Source organism: Ailuropoda melanoleuca, chromosome 7, assembly GCF_002007445.2.
Source record: "Ailuropoda melanoleuca isolate Jingjing chromosome 7, ASM200744v2, whole genome shotgun sequence".
NCBI classification, from domain to species: domain Eukaryota; kingdom Metazoa; phylum Chordata; class Mammalia; order Carnivora; family Ursidae; genus Ailuropoda; species Ailuropoda melanoleuca.
This window is the reverse complement of record NC_048224.1, coordinates 58197772-58212650: the sequence shown is the minus strand read 5'-3', so window position 1 is coordinate 58212650 and position 14879 is coordinate 58197772. Positions and strand designations below refer to the sequence as shown.

Below are 14879 nucleotides of genomic sequence, written 5' to 3'. Positions count from 1 at the left end.
GTGCTCTGCAGAGGGAAGGCAGGCACTGTTCCTGGAGGAAGGGCCGCTGGCGCTGGAGGCCCCGAAGCGCTTGCTGTCCACTCCTGCACCCTGGGCCAGGTGGGAGAGGGTGCAGCCAGGGGCTGCTTGGGCCCCAGGAGGAGACCCCAGCTCCACAGCCAGCCCGACTTGGGGTGGGGGCAGAAACAGCATGACTCTTAGAAATGCACACTTGCCGAAGGTGTTATTTCACTCTGGGAGGAAGCCTGTAAGACGTCCAGAGGAGAGCTGGCCACACTTGCACAGGAAACAGCACCGGCGAGCCCGGGACAGTCAGCGGGGCCGCTGGGCAGGTGTGCATCTCTGTGCGCGAGGCGCTGCAGTCCGCTCCCTGCGCTGCCTGCCTTGCCAGGCGCCTCGGTCAGGGTCGTACCGTCACCCTCACAGCCTATGGCTCTGCCAGCAGGGAGGCGGGCAGGCTCTCAAAGGGCCTTTGCTGGGGGAGAACCGGCCAGCAGACGGCGGCAAGGGCGCGGTGGTACGGAGGGCCTTGGGGGGCGCGGGGGGCCACAGAGCAGCGCGAAGCACCGCGGCCGGGAAGCAAACCCTCGGTACTGCGGCCCCAGTAACGTGCCAGCGAAACCCGTCCCGCCAGTTCCCCTCCCCGGGGTCCCCCATTCGCTGGGCGGCCCTCCCGCCCTCAACTAGCCCCCCAAAAACGTTGGTTAGATGCCACGAAGTAGGTGGCAATGCCTTAACCGTATGCGTGTTGTTAGGCCCGAGGGCCTCTTCCATCCTTGTCAAGGGGAGTGCTAACCTTCTCTCCTTTCATACAACACAATTCTACTCCTGGCTGTCCGCTATTTATAGGTCCGCGCGCGCGCCGCCTTTCACTTATGGCGACTTAGGGAGCAAGGGGGGCGCCCCGTGCCGACACGATACGCCGGGGCAGACGCCTTCCCGCAGCGCGAAGCCGCCACTTGCACACTATCGCCCAGATCCTCACACTCGCTGCCGGGTGTGGAAAAACTCGCCATTCCTTGCCCTAATGTATTCATAAAACCAGCCAATCAGAGGCTGCGAGGGACATGCGGAAGTCCCGCGCGTCATTCAGAAAAGGAGATTCCCCCGGAAACAAAATAGGGCCGGCGGGCATTTCCTACACCAACACGCTTCGCGGACGGTCGAGCAGAGACTTGGAACTTCCTGCGGAAATGGAAGCGGTTTGGAGCGAATCAGAGGAGAGGAACGGTAATCCGCTCCACGGACTTCCGGACGCGGCCCTGCGCTTGGAACTGTGGGTGCTGGAGGCGAGGGGGCGCCGGGGCGCTGCCTGCGCATGCTCCGAGCCTGCTTTGCGCGGCTTAGCTCATGCTCTGTGACCGCAGGGCTCGGTCAGTGGGCCGCGGGTTCGAGCCCCGGAGCGGGCGTCCATGTCTCCTATCTGCTCTTTCCTCGGGGCTTGAAGAGTTAAGCCCGAAGCCTCCTGACGCCTTGTCCCCCAGGGCTATAGCCCGGGCGCGCATGCCGCGGAAGAGCGTGCGTGCGTACCTGTGCGGGGTGCGAGTGCACACGTGTGTGCGGTGAGTGCACACGTGTGTGCGTGTATATACGGGGACTGAACACGTGGGTGGTGAGTGAACACGCGTGTGCGTGCACGCCTGTGTGCTCACTCCGCACGCATGTGCTCCTGTCCGTCCGCGTGTGCCCGTGTGTCGCTGACAGGAGGGCACGCCGACTGCAGGGGGGCTGACTGGGGGGCCGTGAGCAGCCCATGGCATTTCTCTGTGCTTGTCTGGCTGCCCGCTTCCCAAACCTCATTAGAAAACTCAGAAAAGGTCTAAATGTTAATCAGAAAAAACAAAACTTAATTTGTTGGCTACGGCAGTTCTTAAGTTCCTCCTGCGCCCTCAGTCCGGAGCCCTGGGGCAGCGGCGGGGAAGGGCTGGTGGGGCGTCGGGCAGGTGAGGCGGGGGCTGCGGGGTGGACCCTGCCTGCGGGAGGCCAGCTTGCCCGCACCTGCGGCCGTGAGAAGTCGGGGTGAGCCCTTTCGTTGCAGATGGAGAGCCAGCCAGGGTGGGACGGAGGAGTCCGCCCACCCCTGCAGAGCACCTGCGGGGGGAGAAGAGCCCGGGGTGACCAGGGCACTCAGCGGGGAGGGGCCTCAGTCAGGGGCTCCGGTGAGCTCTGTGACCTGGGCACCAGCGCCCTCCAGCTCCCCAGCTCCCATGGGGAAGAGGCCATGGCACCCCCAGTTTACAGCTGAAGACTAGAGCCAAAGTGGTTGGGTGGTTTAGGCCCGGTCACACTAGGTGTTTGCTGGAGGGAGTTTGTGTTCCATCTGTCTGCCTGTGCCCGGCTCTGGTTCTCCACAGCTGGCCTCTGCACCCCAGCCCTCTGCTTCGGCCCTGCACGGCCCCTCTGGTCTCCGCACACAGGAGGCTCCACCCGAGGCAGCTGGGCCCCGGTGACGTCTCCTGCCCATCTCCAGGACACGTGGGGCCTCCTTCCCTTGCGTTTGTGAGCTTCTGGTCCACGTGGGCTTGGAACCAAGGGGCAGGTGGCTCCTCGGGAACCCCAGGCCAGGATTCGAAAGCTTTAGAGTGAATCCGAACCACCTGGGGTCAAAATGCAGGCTCCTGGGACCACCCGCGAGAGTCTGAATCAAAGGACTGGGCAGGCCCAGGAATGCGCATTCACAAACCATATCAGCCTCCCGCTTCGAGCAGCCTGTCTGCTGTGGGTGGAGGGTGGGAGATGCCATGTCTTCCAGGGGACCCAGCAAGAGTGACAAGCGTGGGAAGGGTGAGAAGAATGGACGGGCTGGGAGGCAAGGACCCAGGAGGCAACATCTCCCTCTCAGGCTGCGTTTACTGAGCCTGCTTTTCTGGGTGTCCGCTGCGGGGGCGTCCAGGACTCGAGGCCAGACGGCGCCTCCCGTCCCCTTCGCTGTGGAACTGGAGGGCATCCTGTAGTGTACGTGGAATAAATGTGTGGTCAGCCTTGGGGTTACTGCTGCGAGACCCCTGCCTTCAACCCTGGTCCTGGCATGTTCTCAGCTCCGCCCCACATAGCCAGTGACTGGCTGGGAGAGCCCTCCGGGGCTAGCGGGTTGCTCTGGGCCAGAGGAACCGTTGGCCAACTGCCTCGTGTCCTGGGTGGGAGGCTGGATGGGCCAGCGGAGTTCTCACCTACAGGGGGGCAAGTCCCTTGTTCACACTCCCTGAGTTCACCAGGTACAGAACCCACTGGACCCTCCCCAGGGGCCATCCCCAAAGGCCCCCACATGAAATCAGACGACACCCAGAGAAAGTTCCAGAAGTCAGAGAGGTGAGCTCACCTTGCTGACCTGTCCATTTTGCACATGCCAAAACGGAGGGAGGGGAGGCACTTGCCCGAGGGCACCCAGAGGATTGTTGCTAATGTTTGGGGTGAGGACCCAGCCCCCGACCCCCAGGTGGTGGAAGTGGGTAGGGGTGTGGGTTCCCTTCCAGCCCTGGTGAAGCCCCAGGCCTTTGTAGACCATTCTCCGAGTGTCCTGCGCAGTTGCTGGATAAAATACAGGATTTTATCAAACTGCAATGTTTCCGCGAAGGTGTGTCCTGAATGTTTTATGGGATACACTTACGCTAAAAGTTATCCATTGTTCTTCTGAAATTCAAACTTAGCTGAGGGTCCTGAAGGTTTATTTGCTCCGTCCTGCAACCCTGATAACAGGTGAGGGGACTTTAAATCATTTGCCCACGAGGCATTTCCCACGGTGTCCTCCACGAGACCACTCAAGCTCTCCCTGTGGAGAAGCTTGTTTGGGAAATCCCATGTGAAACAAAATTGCATGATCCCCCCCTCCCCTCAAAGGAAGCGCCCGTAGGTGGGCCGTGGAGCTCATGAGAATGGGAGACTGGGGCCTGGGGCGCAGCATCTTGGCTGGTGGGCTGTGGGAGGGGTCTGTGCAGGAAGGAGAGAAGAGAGTGCAGGGGAGGGGGAAACAGGGAGAGGAGGAGCGAGGCCACGTGCCCTGACAGAGGGGAGGAAGAAGGAGTAATTGAGACCCGCTGGGCTGCTCACCCGAGAGCGTCTCCTGGCAGCAAGCACCAGGTTTGCAGGCGGGCGCTTGGAGACCCGGGCTCTGCAGGCCCAGTCTGGGTCCGGTTGTCAGCTGGTCCCCGGAGCTCTCAGCAAGCTTCAGGCCGTGCTCCCCCTTATTTAGAGCAGAAAACCTGCCTGGCCCTGCCTACAATACTGTCCCGGCCGCAGTGGCTTTGGAGAGCTTGAATTTTCCCAACCTCGACCACGTCTCTGCGTCAGATCTGGAGAAGCCTGGACTCAGGTGGGAAATCTGCGGCCAATGGGGCCTCCCCACGTGGGCTTTTCCCTCCCTAGAAACCCGGCTTTGTGAACGGCCCAGGTCTGCAGTCTCTCACAGCTCACAGTTCCTGGCCCCCTGAGGACGGGCAGGGCCGGAGATGGGAGCAGAGTGGAAACACCGGCCACCCCGCACAGTCCTGCAGGTTTCGGGGTTCGGTGGTGGGATGAGAGCTACAGCTTGATTCAGGGAATTCCTCTTGGAGACACATCTTGCTGGCCGCGCCTGTGACCTGTGCGGGGTGGCGCTGGGGGAGCACGGCCCCCTGCCCCCCTCCCCTCCTCTGCCGACTGTCCAGGCTGCCCCAAAGGCCTTTCCAGGTTCCTGGGAGGCTTTCAGCTGGAGGGAAGAGCAGTGACATTCCCAGGAAGAGCGACAGGCCCTGAGGACTCATTGCCTTTTGGAACGGAAGGCCTTGGTGACCCAGGACCCAGCTGGGGCTGTCATGAGCCTTTTGGTGTGACTGCCGGGGCCCACAGGGTTGGCTTCAAGGCCACTGCTCATGGCCACCAAACAGACCAGGGGCCTTTGGAATCGGGCAGGTCTGTGGCCTGTGGATGCCCCCGTCCTCTGGCTCCTGTCCTGCTGGCCTAGGAGTGGCGGGTGGACTGTCCCCAGGGCGCTGGGTTCCTGACCTCCACCTGCGGTCTGAGAGAGGGATGCCTCATTGGGCAGTTCAAGGAGCGTCCACCAGGGGGCGGGCCTGCACCTCTCAGCGCCCCGGCTGCTGGTGTGGATGAACCAGCCTGGGCGCCAGGCCCTGGGCCAGTGGCGGCCAACCTTCGCTAAGTCTCAGCCCCTGGAGCACAGCCGGCTTCCTTAGCACACCGTGTGGCTCTCTGTGGCCCTGGGAAAGTCGCCTAACCGGCCCAGTCCCTCCGTTTCCTTCCCCGACAGGGCCGGAGCTCAGGGCTTGGCTGCAGGGAAGGCTCAGAGGGCTGGCTATTCTTGTCCCATTTTCCAGATAGAGAAACTGAGGCTCTGGGCGTTGATGGGATGTCTGCAGGGGGCAGGCAGTGGGGTCTGCAGTCCAGGCTCCTGAGCCCCCAGAGGCTCTGGGCGATGCTGGCCTGGGGCTGGTGGGTTTGTGGGAATCCTGGGATTGCCTGACCTGCAAATGGAACCTGACGCTTCTGGGCGTTAGTTTTTCCAGAAGTCCGTTTCCCTCCGCTATACAGCAATACCTTCTCTTGGCGCGTGCATTTGAAACCACACTGAGCAAAACAGCCCCGACCCGACCACACAACCCGCTCGGTGGGCACCGTTTTTTGCATTTCTGCAGACAAGAGTGATGTGCATTATTATCAGTTTCCTATTTCCTGTAAATGGCAGCGTTGTGATCGCTTTGAGCTGTGTTGGTGGGTGGCGCAGGAGGTTTGTGTGCGGGGGGAGGGGGCGTCCAGATAAGGCCTTTTTGGTGAATAACTTTCCAGATTTTTCTCTGGGTATTAATGGGCCCTGATGGTTTTAAAACAGGGTATTCCTTGCGGTGCAGATGCGGTTGCCCCATCATCCCGTGGACGGGGCGCGTGGGTGCCTGGCTCCATCCGTGTTCAAAGTCAGCGCGCTTCCTCTTTGCCCCCCCCCCCCCCGAGCTGTTCGGGGTGGCTGCTGTGTTCTGCAGTCGGTGGCCAGAGAACACGCGATCTTTGAAAACTGCTTTGCTTTTCCCTCTCTGCACGTCTGTGGGGGCTCCAGGCAGGGTGGTGATGTCGTCCCCCCCCCCCCCCCCCCCCCCCCCCCGCCGCCAGCACTCCCAGGGGCTCCCCGGCTCCCTCCCAGGGATGCCCCCAGGCCACTCGGCCATGCCTGCAGGGAGAGGCCTCTCCTCAGGGGCTGCTATTAATAAAGTGACCGCTGACCCCCGGACGTGGGGAGGGAGGAGGGGACGGAGTGTTCCCAGGGTTGGCGTTTGGCCGGAGGCCTTCCTTGCGTGACTGGGAGGCCTCCAGAGCGCTCTGGCGCTGCCCTGGCCCGTGGCCCCCTGGCCCGGAAGCTCTGCGGGGACCACGTGCGGGGGCTGCCCTTCCTCTGGGATATAAATATCCCAGCACCGGCCCCCTGCAGCCTCCGGGGAGGGCCCGGGAGGGAAGGAGGAGCCGCAGGCCTGTGACCCTGCGGGCCTGAGACCCAGGTCGTGGCCCTCCGGGAGCTGGCTGTGTGTGTGGGCCCCTGGGACAGCCTGGCAGCGGGGCCCTGCTTTACTTCCCTGCTGGCTGGGTCAATGGTGGGTGCCGGCTGGGGCAGAAGGGGGGCCCTGCCCATGGCTGGAGAGACGGGAAGGACATGAGAACGGAACAGTCTTCTCTACACCTGTGTGCACCCCTCTGGGGCCTCGGTCCTCGGGTTCCAGGAGGGGGACACAAGTGACCAAGTCCCGACAGGGCGGCGTGGCCAGTGCTGTACTGGGTGCCTGCCTCCCATCCCTCACCTGTCCTCACACAGCCCGGGGGGGGGGGCTGCATCGCGCAGGTGAGGCCCGGAGGCTCAGGCGGCCACTGCAGGCCACATGGTGGGTAAATCCCGCCACGGTTCCCTGGATGCTCCCGAAAGGCTTCAGGTTCTGGTCCCGCCAGCTGGAATCCGAAGAAACGTGCTGGAGGAGGGCCGAGCATTCCCAGCACTGCAGGGCCCAGGGCCTGGGGGGTGGGGGTGCAGACCCAGCCCCTCCTAGTTCCTGGTCCTGGTGGGTCTAGCTTGGCAGGGATGGTGGGGGACCATGACGAAGCACTGACAAATCACAGCAGCAAAACTCATCCTTAAACACGCACTGGAAAGGGTTTACTGGAAAAGATGCTGCCAGACAGGCATGGCTGACCCAGGAGGAAGGGGGAGGCCCGGGCTATCCGCTCTCTCCCAGTCTGGCCAAGCAAAGCCACCTCCACCCCTCCCCCTCCCCGGGGCTCTGCTGGAGCCAGGGGCTTACAAGAGTCCTTCTGCCCCTGCAACCTGGGCTCTTCTTTCTGCACATGACAGAGGAGAAAGCTGAGGTTCAGAGAGGACCCCCAGCTGGAAGGGAACAGAGAGGGATTTGAAGGCAGCTCTGGGTAACTGCAAAGCCCGGGCTAGCCCCACCCCCTCTGGGGGACTGAGACTTCCATCAGAAGCCACAGCCCCTTGCCCCCCACAGTGCCACGCAGGGTCAAACACATTTAGGAAATTCTGCTTGCAGTTCTCCCGGAGGGCCAGTGTGCAGAGCAGCAAAGGCTCTGAGAAGTCCTGCATGGAAGAAGTCTGCTCCCCTCTGCTCACCCAAGTGCTTTCCAAGGTGGGGTAAGGCCCATCCCCAGGGGCGGGGGCAGGGCAGGGGCAGGGCCTGATGGGGTACAGGCTGCTGTGAGCTGCTGTGGTCAGGTTGTCCAAAATGTCCCCTTTTGAATAAGCCACAGGGCCTGGGGCGAGTCGCTTTCCCTCTGCACTGTCTTCTCAACTGTGAAAGGAGGGGAGAAATGAGAAACGAGGCCCGTTTTGCAGGGCTGGTGGGGGACACAGGAAACCTTGCCGAGCACTAGTCCCTGACGCTCTTCCTTCGGGGAACCTGTGCTTGTTGAAGACCTTCTGCATGTCTTGCCCTGCACCTGCTGGGGCAAGAAGACCGTCCCCAAAAGGCTCATGGCCTACCTGCTTGGAGGAAAGCCAGCAGTGGACAAAGGTTTCCTGACTTGGATTTTGAGTTCCAGGGGCTGAGGGAACTTGTCTAGGAGAGGGCTGGAAAGGACAGGCTGAGTTTGTCTGGGGAAAGTAGGGAGGACTCTGGGAAGAAGACTCAGCCTGTACAAAGGCCCTGGGGTAGGGAAAAGCAGGACTGGCCCCCAGACTGGAAGAAGGGGAGAAGCTCAGGAAGGCCCAGAGGCCAGGAGGCTGGTGGGGCTCCCAGAGGCTGTACGTGTGAGCAGGGGCAGGGGCAGATGATAGGATCGATGTCACGGGCCAAGGTGGGCAGCGTGGGGGAGGCAGCCCAGTGAGTCACTGTGGTTGCCTAGTGAGATGGAGGACTGGCTGCCTTGCCTCCTCAGTGCCTCTCCGGGCATCCAGCAGCCCCCACCCTGCCTGCCCATCTCGTCCAGGGCTCTGGGTGCCGCACTGAGGGGGCTGCAGAGTGCTCTGCCCAGGCTTCTCCTGGCGGGGGGGTGGTCAGCAGAGCCCTCTCCTGCTGACCGTATCGGCCCCCAGATGCAGGCGATGTGGCTTTGGAAGAGGCGAGAAGGGATTTGGGGAGGCCGTTCTGGATATGCACGCTGGCTGCCTCTGGCCCAGGCATGGACCGGCACAGTGCCAGGCTCCGAGGGACCTGGGGACGACCTGCAAGGAGGCACCGGGCCAAGGTGCCCTTGGGGAGGGGGTGGGGGCGTCTGACCCCTTCATTTGCTCCCTCCACCAAGACTGCGTCAAGGGGCATCGGCGTGCACTCCCAGGGCTGCCTCTGTGCCAGCTCGGGCTTCCCTGGAGCCACAGGGTGGGGGGTGTGCTCCCATTCACGGGTGAGGAGGCAAGTGCACGGTGGGGTCCCAGGGGACCGGGGCGGGGGGGCATCTTTTGGGTCATGTGCCTGGGCCCAGTGCGGACTTTGTGGACACGGAGGACACAGCCCCAGAGGCAGCCCTGACTGGGAAGGTCCCACGGGGGGCAGGACAGAAGGGTGGGCCCAGGAGGAGGCCTGGATGCTGCGGGCCAGGCCCGGCCCATTCTTGGCTCCCTGAGTGTCCTGCCCCTGACCCCTTCCCCCCTGTGTTGCCCGTGGCCCCAGTGGCCCCTGCTATTTCCCGTCCCGCTGAGTCTGGGCCTGATCACGTCCCCAGCTCCCAGCAGGCTCCATGCCTGGCCTGCTGCCCGCCCAGACGGCAAGAACCGCAGCGGACGCCTGGGCATGCCGCAGACGACGTGGGTCCCGGGACCTCCCGCGTGCCGGGCATGGGCTGATGCTGGGGTGTGGTAGGAACCTGGGGTCGAGGCAGGAAGGAGCCCACTCCCGCCCTGCTGGAGCTCTGGGTCCGGGACGGGGAAGGGCTGTGTGCTGCTGGGACTCCGGGGTCCCTCCCACATGGTCGAACCCCTGCTTGGTCTCCGCGTGGGCTTCCTGTGGCTGCTGGAGCAAAGGACCACAGGCTGGGCGGCTGAACACAACAGAAACGTATTCCTTCCCCGTTCTGGAGACCCCAAGTCCCAAACCCTGGTGTCACAGTCCTGTGTTTCCTCTGGGGGCTCTGCGAGAGGGTCCTTCCTGCCTCTCCCAGCCTGGTGGCTCCAGTGCTCCTGGGCTGTGACCATCCCTCGAGTCTGCTCCGTCTTCACACAGCCTCTCCTTTTCTGTCTCGTGTAAGGACACTTGTCATTGGGTTTAGGGCTCACCCTTATCCAGGATGCTCTCATCTCGAGACTTCAACATAATTACATCTGCAAAGACCTGTTCCCGATAAGGTCACAGTCACAAGCTCCAGGAGATGCGGCTCGAGAGCCCGCCATTCACCCCACCACACTGTCCGGGCCTCAGTTCCTGCATCTGTAGAATGGGGCTATCATGAAGACTGGATGGGTCTGGGCAGAATGCTTTTCCTGGGCCCACCTGCTCTTCTCCTTTACCTGTAGAGGGGTCGGCCCCTTCCAGGGGCAGCAGCCCCGTCCCAGGGGTCAGGACTGGGTTTTGGCCCCTGCTCTGTCACCAGCCCCTTCTCGACCTTGGAGACATTGCTCCTGCATCTGGGAAATGGGAAGATTTTTTTCCTGGGGAGGGGGTCATGGGGGGTCTAGTTTCCGCTCCCCAGAAAAATGCATCTGTGTGTGCGCACCAATTCCAGGGGCTCAGACACACAATCAACCTTTCCATCAGGCGCAGTACGATAGGTTGAGGCTGGCCTTCCACCCCGTGCCTTCCCCCTCAGGCTTCTCCCTCTGCCTTCACGCACTCCCCCACCCTGCCAGCGTCTCTCTCCTTCCAGGATGCCCTCAAGCCCAGCGCCATTTCCTTGCAGGGAGCCCACACCGGGCACTGCCCCTGCTGCTGCCCTGGCCTGCTGTCCGCATGGTCTCCCTGTCTGCCGCACTCCTGGCCCTGGGGGCACAACCGGGGGCCTTGTGCCAAGTTCAGCAGCAAGGGATGGGGGCAGTGGGCAGGGAGAAGGAGAGGGTCTCTAGGCAGCAGGGGCTGAGTCAAGAGAGGGAGGCCTGACTGGGCAGCCGTGGGGGTTCTAGAGCCCAGGAGTTGCCCGGCTGGGGGGCTCTGTGTCAGGGCTGAGAGGGCAGGGGCGGCTCTGATGTCTCATGAGTGGGATAAGCATCTCCTTCCTGAGCACCTGGCCTGCTGGGGGGACAGACGCCGGCCAGGCTCTAATCTTTGGGTCTCAGGACAGGACAGGAGGGCCTGTGGACCAGGCAGCTGCTCTCCTCAGGGCGCCCCGGCTTGTGGTGCTGCAGGGGTCCTTCCTCGTTAGCCCCCTCCAGCAGCGCCCCCAGTGCCACCCCAGGCTGCCTGCAGAGCTGGCTCAGGGACCGCCGGATCTGGGGTGTCTTCCTGTCTCTTCCGCTCACTGCCCTTATTTATTTAGCCTGGGGTAACCCCCACCGTTGCCTTTGCTCAGCGGGGCGCCAGCATCCTCCACACTTGGCCCTGCGACCTTGGGATTCTGGCCTGCCAGCTCCCCCTACTGCATCGGGCTGTGGGTGTGCGCCCAGCGAGGCTGGAGCTGTGAGGGGGCCAGGCCCCACCCGCTCCCCCACGCATTCGCCCACGGACCCCTCCACTCGAGCTGGGCTCCCCCTCCTAAGGTGGCTCATGACCTCCGCGTGGCCACGGCCACGGTGCAGGCCTGATCCTCTGCCTGGACCATCACCTCATGGCACAGCATCACCCTTGCTCCTCCTCACTCTTCCTTCCTCCCCCCTCCCGCCAGGACCCCGTTCCTTCTCAGCCCCCGTCCGGTGTGGGGTGAGTGCTGGCAGACCCCGGTCGCTTCTCCAGCTGTCTGCACTCCTTAGAGGCTTCTTCCGGGCCGGGCTTCTTGTTCCTTCTATGGGCTGACAACCCCACATTGGTGTCTGTGCAGTGCCGGTCTCCCCCCACATGTCCCCCCTCAGACTGATGGGAGAAACGGGGAGGGAAAGTGAGGGGAGCAGGCTCTCTGCAGGGAGGGGGCTTGGCTTCCATCTCAGCGAGCAGCTCTCCGGTGAAGCCTCTCCCGCTCTGGGGTCCCTGCCCCGGCTGCCCTGGGAGTGGGCTCCTCTCTGCGGCTGCCCCTGGACAGGTGCTCCCATGGGGGGGGGGGCGAGGTCCCGGCACGGGGTCCTGGGTTGAGTCTCAGTTCTGGCTGTGGGAGGGGTCAGCAGGCGGTTTCAGGGGCCACCGCAGTCCCAGCCATGCTCCGGCGTGACTGTCAGAGACCCCGGGGTGGGTGGGTCAGGCGTCACCGCCCCTTCCCAGGTAAGAGGCCTGGGAGGGAGCATGTTGCTTCACAGATGCGCCGGTCCGCGACTTTGCAGTCCCCGTGCTGGGCTCCGTGTGGAGCTTAGGAAAAGTGCTAGGTTCTAGTGGTTGTGGTCACGAGAAAGAGTCAAACAGACTTGGGGGACACAGAGCAGAAGGGATGGGGAAGCGACAAGGCAGAAATCAGTTCTAGCACGCGAAACCGCCTGGGGCGGGATTTGGGTGCACATCTTGCACTGTTTCCCGTGTGTGCGTGTGCGAGCATGCATGTGTGTGTGTGCACGCCTGCGTGTGGGTGTGTTCATGTGTGCAAGCCTGTGTGTTCGTGTGCATGCATGTGTGGGTGTGCATGCAGGTGTGCGCACACGTGTGTGCACGTAAGCATCACCGGGATTGCGCCTTACTGCTGCCTCTCTCTTACCCTTACGTGTGACGTCCCAGCGTGAGGTCCTTCTACCACTTGACTTTCAATGCTCACGCGGCCTTGCATTGTGTAAAAATTTGGCAGTTTATTTACTCCTCCCCCATGACCCGTTTTGACTACTTTTGCTGTAGCCAACACCAACCTCCAGACATTCTTGCCCACGTCTCTGATGGGGAAAGTGAGATGTGAAGGGACAGGCCAGGGGGCATGAGTGCGTCCCTCTGTGTGTGTGGAAATGGCCCTTTTCCTTCCCCGACTGTAGGTGGTGAGCCCGAGTGCCTTTCCCTCCCTCTTACTAACTTCAGGTGTCAGCAGAGAACATCCCAGCCAAGTCCGTACGGGCAAAGATGTCTGTGTTCTAACTTTTGAATTTTGTGATGCTAGACGTTTTGAAAGGCACCCTGTCTGTGTGAATAACACAAAGCCTCTTTCAGCCATATGTGTCGTACCTGTTTTTCCCAATTTGTTCTGTCTGGGGTTGGTTGTCCTCATGGAACATTAAGTTTGTTCTCCGTTCAGCCAGGTCGCCCCCCTCGGTCAGGGCGGTCTTGGCATGTGGTGGGTGGCGTTAGGGCGAGCCTGGGGGGTGCGGGGTGGGCAGACCGCGGTGGGCAGGAGGGTGGCTCTGGGGGCTGACTCGGCCCCCCCAGGGGGGCTTTCTCCGGCGGGGTGGGGTTGGGGAGCCAGGCGCTCATGCCCTTGGCCTCTTCCTGGAAATGCATTTCGCGGCAGGACTGTAGGTGGTGAGCCCGAGTGCCTTTCCCTCCCTCTTACTAACTTCAGGTGTCAGCAGAGAACATCCCAGCCAAGTCCGTACGGGCAAAGATGTCTGTGTTCTAACTTTTGAATTTTGTGATGCTAGACGTTTTGAAAGGCACCCTGTCTGTGTGAATAACACAAAGCCTCTTTCAGCCATATGTGTCGTACCTGTTTTTCCCAATTTGTTCTGTCTGGGGTTGGTTGTCCTCATGGAACATTAAGTTTGTTCTCCGTTCAGCCAGGTCGCCCCCCTCGGTCAGGGCGGTCTTGGCATGTGGTGGGTGGCGTTAGGGCGAGCCTGGGGGGTGCGGGGTGGGCAGACCGCGGTGGGCAGGAGGGTGGCTCTGGGGGCTGACTCGGCCCCCCCAGGGGGGCTTTCTCCGGCGGGGTGGGGTTGGGGAGCCAGGCGCTCATGCCCTTGGCCTCTTCCTGGAAATGCATTTCGCGGCAGCACGGCTTGGGGTCGGCCCTTTTGGCTCTTCTCAACTAAACAGGATATTCTGAGCAGTAACCGAGATGANCCTGTGCTATGAGCCTGCTTCTTCCTCTCCCACTCCCCCTGCTTGTGTTCCCTCTCTCGCTGGCTGTCTCTGTCTCTGTTGAATAAATAAATAAAATCTAAAAAAACAAACAAACAAAAAAAACAAATCCATTTCCCTTCCAGTCCAGAGCAGCGGGGGGGCCTGCCCCGAGCTCTCAGTGCCCCCGGGTCACGGGAGAGCCCCCTGGACGGAACCAGACAGTGAGTGAGGATGAAGCATGAGGGTGCTGGCACCGGGCAGTCCGAGGAAGATGGGATCTCAGGGCGTCCAGGCCAATGCTCCCCAACCCCGCACCTGGGGGGCTCCCCTGAGGCCAGCGAGGATGGGGTCCTTGGGCTGTTTCCAGGGCATTCCATCCACGTTTGCTTTGAACGAGGCCTGCTCGGCGGACCGGCTTCCCAGCATGATGCCCTGGGTAGGGCTATGGCTGATGTCTGTCTTCAGACCCGTTTGCAGATGGGGAAACTGAGGCCTGGCGCGTGGGAGGCCTCTGCGGGACTGGGGCCCTTCTCCTGCTCCTGCCTGGTCTTACCCCACCATCACCTGAGCGCGGGGAAGGCAGAGACACTCGTGTGCCGCTCGGACGCCAACCGTGTCACGGCTCCAGGTCTTGCGGCTGCAACACGGGGAAGAGGCTTCCAGCAAAGAGTCGTGATGGCAAGGNTCCGAAAACATGGCCCTTTCTCAGATTGAATTGCTACTGTGCGCCCGGTGTAAATAAAGGAGGGGGATAACGTGCAAGATTTGTGGCCGTGTTCGGTGGCTGTTGTTTCCCACTCGGCTGGTGCTGGAGGGAGAGGGTGGGCAGGGGCGGGCAGGAGGGAGAGGCGGGCTGGAAGGCAGGCAGAGGAGGTCAGGGAGAGGAGAGAACTGGAGGGATGGAGGGAGGTGGTGGGGTCACAGGGGCTCGGGGAGGGAGGTGCTAATTGGTTCTTTTTCTCTCTGGCCGTCTGGGGGAGGGTGACGGTCTGGGATGGGCGCTCTGGGCCTTGCAGCAGCAGCCAGGGGGGTGGCCTGGTCCCGCCGTCCTTCCAGCCAGTGCAAAGCGAGGCCAGGAGGGCCAGAGTCTGGAGCAGGGAGCCGGGACTGAGCCCGGGGGTCACACCCCTTTGCTGGGTCCACAACACTGCGTTTGGTGGCCTCCCTGGCAGGTCCCCACGCGCTGGTCCTCTCCCTTCCCAGCCCGGGCCCTCTGTCCCGCGTGAACGCACTCAGCCCCCCCAGGTGCTTGTGGTCTCCGCTCCTCCTTCCCTTGCAGCCGAGGCACCACGCGACCCCTGTGTGTGCGAGCCATAAACGCAATTAAACGTTTTCTAGTAGCCNCTAGTAGCTGCATTAAAAAAAGAAAAAGGAGCTGGTGAAATTAGTTTCAAGAATGTATTTTAGGTAACC

At 62.1% G+C, this 14879-nt stretch overlaps 1 non-coding gene across 1 annotated transcript; it reads right to left on the bottom strand.

Annotated features, from left to right (window-relative positions):
• Nucleotides 1–692: 692 nt before the first annotated feature.
• Nucleotides 693–818, bottom strand: LOC117803214. Its single transcript, XR_004626907.1, has one exon. It is a non-coding gene; the product is annotated as a U6atac minor spliceosomal RNA (small nuclear RNA).
• Between the last annotated feature and the right edge of the window lie 14061 nt (nucleotides 819–14879).